Source organism: Phacochoerus africanus, chromosome 10 (genome assembly GCF_016906955.1).
Source record: "Phacochoerus africanus isolate WHEZ1 chromosome 10, ROS_Pafr_v1, whole genome shotgun sequence".
Classification (NCBI taxonomy): Eukaryota; Metazoa; Chordata; class Mammalia; order Artiodactyla; family Suidae; genus Phacochoerus; species Phacochoerus africanus.
In genome coordinates, this window is record NC_062553.1 from 88,236,568 (window position 1) to 88,249,020 (window position 12,453).

The window sequence follows — 12,453 nt, forward strand, 5'->3', positions numbered from 1 at the left end:
TACTTAACTCTCTTGATTTCTGTCTAGAGTAGTGTCTTCCTCTATATTGTGCCTGTTATCCTGAAACAAGAGCTTCTCTGTGCAAGGAAGACGTGACTGTGGGAGCTCTAACCACTCCTACTCCTCTGACTTCCAACCAACACCCTTTGTCAAGCCCCCCCACCACTCAGCCCTCCTGCAATGACTGACGCTTCTAGCTCCACAGACTTTCCTAGTTTGGGGGTATGAATTGATTGTGTCTCTAGCCACCTGGCACTCAGCTTTCTCCTCACTCTGGTTTCTTGATTTGCTTTACCTCTTCAAACTTTTGTTGCTATTTCTCACCTCCTACTGTTTCTCTGCCTTTGTGCTTTATGGATTTACATCTGTTAAACATTTATTATTCATCGTTTGGTGTGATTTTAGGGAGTAAAGGGAAACGCTTGTGTTATTTCACGATGCTGAACTGGAAATCACTAAAAAGCAAATGTGATAACAATAATGATAATGATAACGACCACCACATCAATCAATTATTGTTTTAAACTCACTTTCCTAAAATTTATTTCATTTGATGCTTAGAAATCCCTATAAGGTGATAGGAAGGAATTAGTATGCCTATTTCATGGACTCCCACAAATGGGTAAAGTAACTGGTCCAATTTCATAGGATGAGATGGTGTAAGAATTAGGAGTAGAAGCTAGTTTGCTGACTCGTGGCCAAGCCTCCTCCCATTAGCGTGTGCAGTCTTCTGGAGGTTTGTATTACAAAGAAAACATTTTAATCTCTTTTAGACATGAAACTGCAGATAATTTAAACAAGAAATAGGTCAGTCCTTTTCCACCATGACTATTATAACTTTACATCATTGCATATTTCTAAAGATAAGCATCTTTTCAGCATTCGTAATGTACTACTTGCTGAATAGATCCTAAAAGCGCAAATTCTCCCTGTGGGCTTATGATCTAATGAGACATCTAAGATGGTAAAGGCAGCAAATGAAAAAGGAGAAGTTGGGTAATTCTCCTCCAGTAGCTGTATTTGGCATCTGGCTTCGTGTTCAGAGGCATTTTTCTCTGTTGAATCTTCAGACCCTCCCCCCACAGCCTCTGAGTTATACAAGACACATTTAAGGGGAAGAACTTTTGAGGAGAAATTTAAAGAAGGGGAAAAAAAGAAATCACTGTAGATGTGGATATAGAGCACAAGCTTGGGCTTAGGCTATGTGAAATAAAACATAAACCTTTCCTGGTTTACACATGACAAAATAGCTCACCTAGAAATGAAAGCTCAGTTAACACAGAGCAAGTGATCCATCACAAATGTTTTACAAATATTTGCTCCCAAACATTTCTTCTCTCTCTCTTTGTTATCACGAGACTGTTAGTCTGAAGACATCTCCCATATAGTGCAGGCACTGTTTCCAAAAAAGGGTGGAAAAAACATTATAAACATGATTGCCATGTTGAGAGACTCCTGAAATGATCACACTAATTTTACATTAAAATTTTAATTTTAATTTCATTTGTTTTCCTAGTTCCTCATTTGATATGCACTTTAGTGTAAATATAAAAATGCCCCAAATGAATATAGGCTCCCATGCCATTTCCAGGGCTGTTTTGGAGGCTTTATCAAGGGAAGAGATAGGGAGGGGGGTTGGGTCTTAAACCAGAGAACACTGATAGGAAGAGCAGATTTCATCACATCAAAGATTCCAAACCATGGATTTGCAATGTACAAAAGTTTTCTTGCATTATCAAACTCCTGGTTACATAATGGTTGTCCCCAAAGTTTTCCCCTGCCTTTGCTCCATATTTCTTTTTTTTTTTTTGCTTTTTCCTGAGGCATATGGAAGTTCCCAGGCTGGGGAGGGGAGCATCCAATCAGAGCTAGAGCCTCTGGCCTATGCCACAGCCACAGTGACTTAGGATCCGAGCCAGGTCTGTGACCTACATCACAGCTCATGGCAACGCTGGATCCTTAACCCACTGAGCGAGGCCAGGGATCGAACCCCATTCTCGTGGATGCTAGTCGGGTTTGTTAACCAGTGAGCCATGGAAGGAACTCCCTGCTCCATATTTCTAATCAGTACAAAATATTTTCTTGGGACATTCTGGGGCACAGCCTGTAATGCCAGCTCACTCCAGTCTACCTTCTTTTATTGGAGTCTGTGCCCAACCTCTAAAGCAGTTGATGAGGACATGCTAGGACAGAGTTGAGAGAGTATGGGTTATAGTATCAGACTAATTTGACTTTGATGCCTGGCAGTTCCATGTAGCCCTATGATCTGGGACATATTGCTTCGCTGAGACTCAGTTTCTTTAGATGCAAAAAGAATTTAAAATTGTATTTGCTGTACTTCATGGGTTTCTTTAGAAGATTCAATGACATAATGAATGTATAATGCTAAATAAGTGCCTGGCATGTAGTAGATACTAAATAAAAGACAATTTTTATTGTTAATATTAAACATGTTTCAAAGAGTCAAATTTGTGAACAAAATTATATTCTACTCCATTTCCTCAACAATGAAATGGTCCAGTTAGGATTTTAAAAGAGATAGCCTTGGGGAAGGGGAATTACAAAGATTGGAAAAAGGATCAGGAAGCTTTCCTGATCAGTGAGTGCCTGGGCCAGATGGTTAATATCTGAGGGAACATGAGCCTTAGCCTTGGCAGGAGTGAGGATAGCATGAGGGGATGGTTAGATCTGAACATCATCTCAAAAGTAGAGTGCATAGCATTGACGACTAATTGGATATAGGTAAAGAGTTGCTGGCACACAAAAAAATCCTTATTGTTTTTCTTAAAAAGGTAGTAAGTCCTGGGAGTTCCTTTCATGGCTCAGTTGTTAATAAACCCGACTAGGATCCACAAGGATGCAGATTCAATCCCTGGCCTCGCTCAGTGGGATAAGGATCTGGCATTGCTGTGAAATGTGGTGTAGGTAGCAGACACGGCTTGGATGCCACGTTAATGTGTCTGTTGTGTGGGCCAGCAGCTGTAACCCTGATGCAATCCTTAGCCTGGGAACTTCCATATGCCATGGGCGCGGCCCTGAAAAAAAAAAGCTAGTAAGTCCTGGCTGTAAGAATTCAAATACTAACAGATATAAAATTAGGGAAGTTAAAGTTCCCAGAGACGACATCTGTGTCCTTGGTAATACTTGGGGGGAGAAACCTGGGAAAAGGTATCTATATTATGGGTTCGTATATTGCGTGAGGGTTGCCCTAAGATGCATTTCTAGAAACAGAACTGATGGGGTAAGGAATTACTTACATTTTGTAAAGAAGCAGGATGAGAACAAGGAAAAGGAGAGGCTGGCACACAGTATGGAAAAGAAAAATGGATCCACTGATGGCACCTTATCATGGATGAGCCAGGAAGTGCCAGGATTAGCAGGGGTTAGCTAGGAAAAGAGTGTGGCACTGTTACCTCGAAAGCCAAAAAGAACAAGGAAATACTGGATGAAGGGGCTGGAAACTGAGTAATTCTGATGGTATCAATTGTCAGTGAATTAATTGTCAAAATACTTGGCTATGAATCAGTAAGGTAAGAAATGTGGAGGGGAGAGGAAGGAAAAGGCTTGAAAAACTCATATTGGAGGAGAGAAAAGAGAATCTGTTGGGAGCAAAGTGAAATATTTTCAGGCAGCATCTCATTGGGATCCAATTGAGGTTGTGATGCACTAATTTGTAGCACTTGCATGTAAAATTGCATCCAAGCAGACTATCACTCTCAGTCTTAGTCCATAAAACCTTGAAAAGTAATGCAGACTTATCCTGAAGGTCCCTCGAGAAGGCAGAGAGGAAGAAATGATATCATACAACAGACTGTGAAACTCTGTAAAATAAATTTTAGGTTTTTTTTTTTCCCCTCCTTGATGTCACTTATTATGGCAGCTGTTACTTCACCATCTCTCTCTTTTTTTTCTCTTTCATAAAACTCCACCCAGCTATTCTTTGTCCTCATTTTGCTCTCCCTTCTTTCCTACTGCCTCCTCAAGACTTGTAGATTTTTCACTTTACTTTTGAGGATGATTCTGTGGCCTATTTGATATAAATCAATTTTATCTTTCTGGACTTTCTCCAAGTCCCTTCTCTACTCATTACCTTGATCATTTCAGCAAATGCCGAGGACTTGAGTGTCTCAAGCAGTGAAGTCTTGTGAGAAGCCAGGACAGAGGGAAAGAGTGTGGGCCCTTGGTCTGAAATATTTTTTCCTGTCAGACAGCAGTGCTCAGCAATTGTGGAGCAGAGGTATAGAAAGCTGGTGTTTGAGTTGATCCAATGATCAATCAACCCAAGTACTAAACATAATTATCAAAGAGAGATTTGAAGTTGTAGAGTCAGGTGTGAGCAACATATTTCTATAGTTGATTATATATGGGTTACACTATGTGACATGATTCTCAAATGTTTCTTTTATTGTGCTTTTTTTTTTTAAAAATATCACCTTCCTTGGCACTTTTCAAGGCTAAATTATAGGTATTTCTAATATTTGGGATTTGTGAACTTTTCCTTTGCTTTGATTGGTGCCTTTTGTTCCTTTGGAGCGCTGGGATGTGCCCAGCACCATCTCTTTCCCTGAACTGCTTTTTTCCCCAGATCTTTGCATAACTGGATTGTTCTCATGCTTTAGATTCTGGTTTAAATATCACTTTTTTTTCAGAGGGCCTTTTCTGACTGCCTTATTTAAAAGAGTGCTGTCCTTATTCCCAATCTCTTTAGTTTGATGATTTATTTATTTGCTTATCTTTACATATCTTCTCACTAGAATATAAATTCCATTAGGAAAGGGATCTTTTCTGTCTCATTTACCACTGTAATTCCTACATGGTCTAACTCTATGTGAAGGACAAATGTATTACTATTTCACTTTGAATGTGATTTCAAGCTGATGGATTCTTTCTGGATGCTGAGGTTGTTTATTTGGCAATTATGATTTTCCAAAGGTGATACTTTCTACATTAATATGTACATATACTTATGCTCCTTTTATTCTCCTTCCTAATTAAGAGCCAGTGGATTTATGGTTAATAATAACATAATAATATTTAAAATTACTTTTATATTACTGCTATCAATTTTTTCCCCCTGGAATTCTATGACCCTATGATAGTATTCTCTAATGAGGCAAAAAACCCAGACATGATATCAACCAGGTAATTGTTTTACAAGAGAAAGGTGACCCCAAATGGGAAGACACTTCAAGAGGGATGGGGGCTCTTGGGATGAAATTTCAAATGCTCAATTATGGAAATTGTGGATGTAGGAGCAGTTCTCAGAGTGCGGATTTCAAAGGAGTAATATAGGTAGAAGAGAAAAATATGATAAACAAGCACAAACACAGGAAAACCCCTCACAAAGTTTATTTAAAATGTGAAAGATGACAAACAAATGCTTTTAGAGCTATAATAAAATAGATAATCAAGAATTCTTTATCTGCTGTAGATGGTGTGATGTAGACAGATGAAAGGGAGAAGGGAGAGACAATTCAAATTCCATTTTGATTTTGTTTTCTCAAGGAGAATGGTGCTCAGACTGGGGAAACTAGAGCACAAATATTTACTAGGTGGTTGAATTCTAAGACAAATGAAAACTCATGTGATAGTCTCCGACTATTTAAAAATAAAACATCGGGGTTCTCATTGTGGTGTAGTGGGTTAATGATTCAGCTTGTCTTTGTGGCAGCAGTGGTTTGCTCACTAGCCTAGCACAGTGAGTTAAAGGATCCAGTGCTGCTGCAATGGCATAGATTGCAACTGTGGTTCAGATTCGATCCCTGGCCTGGGTACTTCCATGTGCCACAGGTAGGGCCATAAAACTAAAAAACAAACAAACAAAAACACAAAAACATTATGGTTCAGTTTGTTAGGGATCTGACCTAACACATGTAAGAGTAGATTTTCATTTTTGGTAATTATTTGAAAATCATGGGGAAATGAAGAAGATCCTAAAGATTGAGCATGAGAAGATGGTGTCTGTGTTGTCAAAATGGGAAAACCTGTCAGACACATGAAGTTCAACACAGTCCTAGAAATATGCCATGAATGTAAGGAGGGAGCTTAATGGCTAGTTCATATCCATTCTCAAAGAATTTTGTCTAACCAGTGACACTTTCGCTTAGAAAGCAGTATTTAGAAACTTTTAAACAGAGCTTTAAATCCAATTAAATTTGTTTAAAGTCTGTCTTGTACATTTTTTTTTTTTTACCCATGACTTCTATAAAGACATAAAAGTTTTGCTTATCAAACTTGTGGATGACAGAACCTGGGAGAGATAGATATATGATGGATGAGACTCATCATTCAAAATGACTTCATCAGATTGGAAAGATAGGTAGAACTCAACAAGATAATACTTTAGGTAGATCAAAGTGACATCCTGGATTTAGGGTTAAAAAAAAAAAGGTTTGCAAGCGTTATTAGGCAAATACATCTGATGAAGACACCTGGGATATTCATTTTCCTCCAACAAAAGGCAATGAAAGTTTGCATTTTATGCAAGTATGAAACTTAGATCAAAATTGGCAGTAATACCTATGCAATTCAGACCGTATCCAGAACCCTGTATTCTCTTTAAGTAGGGCAGTGACAAAACTCGGTAAAAAGACAAAGATGATGAATGTCTTGTGAATTCTATCCCATGTGGAATAATCAGGAAAACTCTGGACATTTACCCAAGAGGAGAGAAGACTTAGGAGAACTTGAAGGCTCTCTGTCAATGTGGTGGAAGGCTACACAAAAGAGGAGTAGGTGTGATTCTATGGAATGATAGCTTATGTCTGTTATTAATATAATATTTCAGTTTCCCAGGGAAAATGCATTGATTATGACTCTCTTGGTACATTTTCATCCCACTTTTGCTTTTTACATATCTTTAGTATCTCACCATCACAGTATTAACATACATTGCATAGGGTTTTATAGGTGTGGGTCATTTTACATTGATTGGATCCTGATAACAAATGTGGGATATGGTGAAGGCATTATTATCATTCCCATTTTGTAGAGGAGGAAACTGAGTCTAAAGAGGCTGGTGATGAATTTTTCCCCAAGGCAAGATGGCTTTTGAGTGTTGGCCCTCGGGACAGAATTTCGGATTTCTAGGGCTAGTGCTATTTGTACTAACATATGCTTCCTCCAATTAATTAGGACTCAAAACAGTATTGGTTTTTTTTGACAAGAAAAATGATCAGTTCATGCTCTTTCCAACAAGCCATTCAGATCATTACCTTGGGCATGTAGCACGGCATACACCCTTAGTAGTTATTAACTGAGGTGACTCAAGGCCTTGGGTGAAATGTGTAAGAAAAACAATGAGATAGTACAGATTTTAACAGAATGGGAAAGAGTTCCTCCTTAAAAAACTGGGTCAGTTTTGAGGGCAGAAAGAGCACAAGGATGGTTAGTTACCATGTTTTTCCTTTTATGCAATTTTTTGTGTGTGTGTTTCAGCACCTTTTCCTTTCTTTTGGCAAGTCTTTTTCTTTTTAAAGTGATTAATCTTTGAATTAATCATTTTAGAGCACAGAAATACTCTTAGAGCATGTAAATGTTTAAATTGTTTCTAGTTGCCTATGTTTATAACTAATAACATAGGCTATTGTCCAGCTTCCAAAATGTTTAGGGTCAGTAATATTACAGTGGTTAAGAAGGTGGTTCTAGTGTTTTGTTGTACAATTCCCCCATTTTTGACCTCTGTGGCCCTAAGCAAGCTACTCAACTCCTTCATGGTATCCTCATCTGTAAAAATGGATACAATAATATCAACAGAATAGAAATGTGATAATTAAAATAATCCTGGTACAGAGAAAGTATTCTACACGTATTAGTGATTTTTATTGCTCACTATGTAGTTGTTAATTAAGATTGAGATGACAGTAAGGAAAAGGAGTGATTAAAGAGTTTGTTCCTTCTTTCTTTGTGTATGGGAATGGAGAGAATTAGTGATACTAGAAATGCATCCTGAATCTCTCAGTTGGTGTTTGTTTTTCTCTGGTATAGGCATAATATGTGGGAAGTTCCCTTTGTGTACACTGGGATTTATTTTTGGTAGGAGCCAGACCACCAAGACAATTTCATATTCCTAACCCCTTTTTTTTCTTTTTTTTCCTCTCTCTCTCTCTTTTTTTTTTTTTTTTGTCTTTTCCAGGGCTGCACCCATGGCATATGAAGATTCCCAGGCTAGGGGCCTAATTGGAGCTGTAGCCGCTGGCCTAGGCCACAGCCACAGCAACACGGGATCCAAGCTGCGTTTGCAACCTATACCACAGCTCACAGCAACGCCAGATCCTTAACCCACTGAGTGAGGCCAGGGATGGAACCCGCAATCTCATGGTTCCTAGTTGGATTTGTTAACCCCAGAGCCATGATGGGAGCTCCCTTAACCCATTTGAAGTGTAAAGGGGTGGTTTCCCCTGCCATAGGATTCCATAGCAACTTGTCTTTCCAGAATGCACTGGTATTATTTATGACTTTATTTGTTTTTCATAAAATGTAGGCTGGTTCAATGCCTGAGATTTATATTAAGGGAAAGAGCTGAAGACAGACCTCTGTTAGCTGACTTGCCTAGTTACCCAGAAAATAAAATTCTAGAGCCTTTCCCAGGAACCATTTTCACTAAAGTTCAGCATTCTAATCATAAAAGGGACTATGAAAAACAGAGCTACCCTGAGTGTGATTAGTAAAAACAGAGCAAGAACTATCCTGAAATGTCAGGTGTTAGTGATGAACTTAAATAGTTTTTTCATAATAGAGTTATATTTTCGACATGACATTTGCAAATGAGCTCCCAGCCCAGGATGATTGCTTAAATCTTTTCCTCTGAACTATGATTTTTCTAATAGCAGACACTGATATGCTGGGTATCCTTGTTGCCTGGCTTCTGACACAGTGACATATTTAGTATGCTTTAGCACTGGAATAAATCTTCTTTTTCCATTTGTATGGACCCACTGCCCATGCTCCTTAGCTCTCTATGACCCATGGGCTCACAATGCATGGAACAGTGAAACATTTTCCTCCAGAAATCACCACAATTTTAAAGATTTTAACAAGTTCTAATGAAGTTTCTATAACAGGAATTGCATACTTCCTTACTCTCTCAAATAGAATATGTGGAACAGAATCGGAACATTTGCTAGAATCATTGGAAACCCAGTCACTGTGTGGTATATATGGCTGGGATAGTCTTAGGGTTCATTGATTGGCCCAGGCTGCATGCCTATGATGTAACTGGCCCCACTTTGTGAACGTTTGCCTTTGTCTTTCCATTCCTTCTGCTACTGTCACACTAACATACTATTTATCGTGGCTATTGGTATGACTATTGTCAACAGTTTCTCTCTTTCAGTTTTCTCCCTTTAATCATCTGTGGGCCTGGGTAAAAGATAAGCAAACATTTTACAATGGTACATAAAATATGGGAAAGAGTGCACACAGGTTAAAGATATAAGCTCTTCTATGTGCAAAATACTTGGGTTTCAGTGTTCAGAAATTATGGTATATCTTTTGACCATTTCTTCTTTTTCTGTTTTTCTTTCTTGTTCTTGTCTGTGTTCAGAATACTAGGTAGTTGGGTTTTTGAGAGGTGGTATGTTTTTGTATTGTTCTTGCTTAGAGAACTTTCTTCTCACTATCACTACTGTTTGTAGCTCTCTTATACAACTCAGGTTTCTATCTTGCATTATAGTTAAGTGAATGTCTGATGTAAGCTACAGATTGAGTAAGTATTTGGGCAGTGAATGAATGCCTCTCTTAGTTTGTGCCATATTAACTTGTAAACTTCTTAAGCTGGGAAGACTGTTTTATTTGTCCTTGCTTCCACTCAATGCCATGTATACATTCAAAGTTTGCTGAGTGACTGACTGAATAAAATTGTTAGACTACACAGCATGTAATAAATAACTCCCAAAGATTCTGAAACATGTTTTTATTGTCGAACTTATTACTTCAAGTAGAAAGATATGACACAGGAATCTATGAGAACACCATAAATGAGAGAGAATTCACAGTAAAAAAAAAAAGTTTAAATGCTTATTACATACTGTGGAATATTCTAGAAATGTGTTTCACTTTTTCTTGGGTCAAAGGGTGGGAATGATTGAGACTGGAGGTATTGGGGAACAGGGGAACCTGGACTTTGGCTAAAAGAGAGCATGAAGAGGAATTGGATTTGCCAGTTGGAACTGTCCTAACTCATTCTTCCTTAATTGTTAGGGAGGTAAAGAGCTTTCACAAATCATTTCTTATGTCTACATGATTACTCTTTTCAGGAGTAACATCACTGTATTAGTTTCCTAAGGCTGCTGAAACAAATTACCATAAACTTAGGGGCTTAAAAGATAGAAGTTTATTATCTTACCATCCTGCAGGTTAGGAGAATAACAGGTTTCACTGGGCTACAATCAAGTGTTGGCTGGGCTACATTCCTTTATGTAGGTTATAGGGGCACATCTATTTCCTTGTCCTTTCTAGTTTCTTGAGGCTGCCTACATTCCTTGTCTTGTGGCCTCCTTCTGTTTTTGAAGCCAGTCATAACTGGTTAATTCGTTCTTATATTGAATCATCAGGACACTAAGTCTTCTGCCTTCCACTTCCACATATAGAGGACTCTGGAGATTGCATTGTTCCCTCCTAGATAATTCGGGATAATGATCCCTTAAGGTCAGCTGGTTAGCAACCTTAATTCCATCTTACCATGTAATATACCATATAGGTTCTGGGAATTAGTATGTGGACATCTTTGGGGAGCTATAATTCTACCTACCACAATCACCAAACAAAATATAAAGAGGTGAGATTAAGGATAATATAAATAAGTATAGATTTCAATGGTGGGGACAGCTAGAGTACGGGGAGATTTGAGCAAAGGGGTTTTGAACAGGGCTCAGAGGTAAGAGAGTCCAGTCCTTTGAAAGCCAGAGGGCCAGTGACCAACATAGCAGGCACCTGTTCTTTGTCTCTCAGATCCTGTAAAACTACCTGGGGGTCAGCTAACCTTTCCTGAGGATTTGGGTGATAAGAGTTCCAAGGGAGATGCAGCAGGATCTTCTTGGATGAAGTGGCATGTTTTCAAACAGGAATTTGAAATGAAAAAGACAAGAGTGTCTCATTCACAGATGACACCACATACTTTTTTTTTTTTAATATTAAGGAGAAACTGAGAATTCAAGAAATGAAATAACCAAAGAAAATCAGTGGTGAATTGAGAGACAGGACCTAAGAATTTTGTTTTCCAGACACCATCCATCTGGGTCTCCTTCCTCGGTCAGTGGAACAGAATGAGTCACTTATCCACAGGCTTGATTCAAATAGAAGGATGAATTGTGATACAGATAATAGCTAATGTAATACCAAACCTCTCTCAGGAACTGTGGAGATTTCAGATCAATACGTAGTCAAAGAGTACATGGTGATGACTTTCTGAAAAGTTGATCAATAAGTATATATCACCAAGATCAGAATTTATTTAAAATTATGAACAGCCTGGAAGACAGCCAGTGCCTGAGTAATAGCTCCAGCAGTCCAAATTCATGCCAGCTTCCTCCGTTTATATAAATTGCTGGAATCTCTCATGCCTGACCCCTCTGATGTATCAGCTTTGTTATGTCAGTTTAGATATAGGTAAATTTCCTATGGGCATTTATTAGCTTTATTAAGAAAGAGGCAATTGTCCAAAGGCCTCTGGGCATATGCACCCAAAACATAAAATAAAAGAATGAAATTAAATACTTGGGCTGCTGAACACCTCATAAAAAAGGCCAGGCCAGTTCAGCGTACTGAGGCATACCAGATTGGCAGGCTCTAGCTTGTGCTTTTTTCCCAGAAGGTTCATACACCCTTCTACTGTCTGGTTGGATGGAGAAATAAATTGCAAAGTCAAAGACCATCAGCAACCTTGTTTGGGGAACTCATATCTGGAATCCTTTATTAGAAGTATGATGGCCGATCTTAATATATTTGAATGAACCAGTGGATGGGAGCAGTCCTCAAAGGGAATCTCCTTCTTTATTACAACATATCCACTCCACATTCTCTGACTTCCTATACAGCTTTGATTGATGGCTTTCACCCTCAGAATTCTTCACATTGTCACTTCCACAAAGCCCAACATTATTCCCTATCTGCCTTCTCACTAAAACAATTACTCAGAGATCACATTGCTCTAAATCAGTGGTTTTCAACCCAGAATGATCCTGCCTCCCAGGAGATATTTAGAAATGTCTAGAGACAGGTGTCACAGCAATGGAAGAAGGGATGCTATTGGCATCCACTGGACAGAGGCCAGTGGACATTGTAGCATTTCTACCATTTTCATTTACCATTACTTTCACCAAATCAACATACAACATGCATAATTTTTTGCTTATTTTTTAAATCCCAAATGGAACTTACTTCAAATATATATATGTGTGTATATATATATATATACACACATATATATATTTAAGGAGAAGGTTTAGATGACTA

At 38.5% G+C, this 12,453-nt stretch overlaps 1 long non-coding RNA gene across 1 annotated transcript in view; it reads left to right on the forward strand.

The window, feature by feature from the left end:
- The window catches only part of LOC125138022 (uncharacterized), a 34,089-nt gene that overhangs the window by 369 nt on the left and 21,267 nt on the right, over window positions 1–12,453 (forward strand). The window lies entirely within an intron of this gene.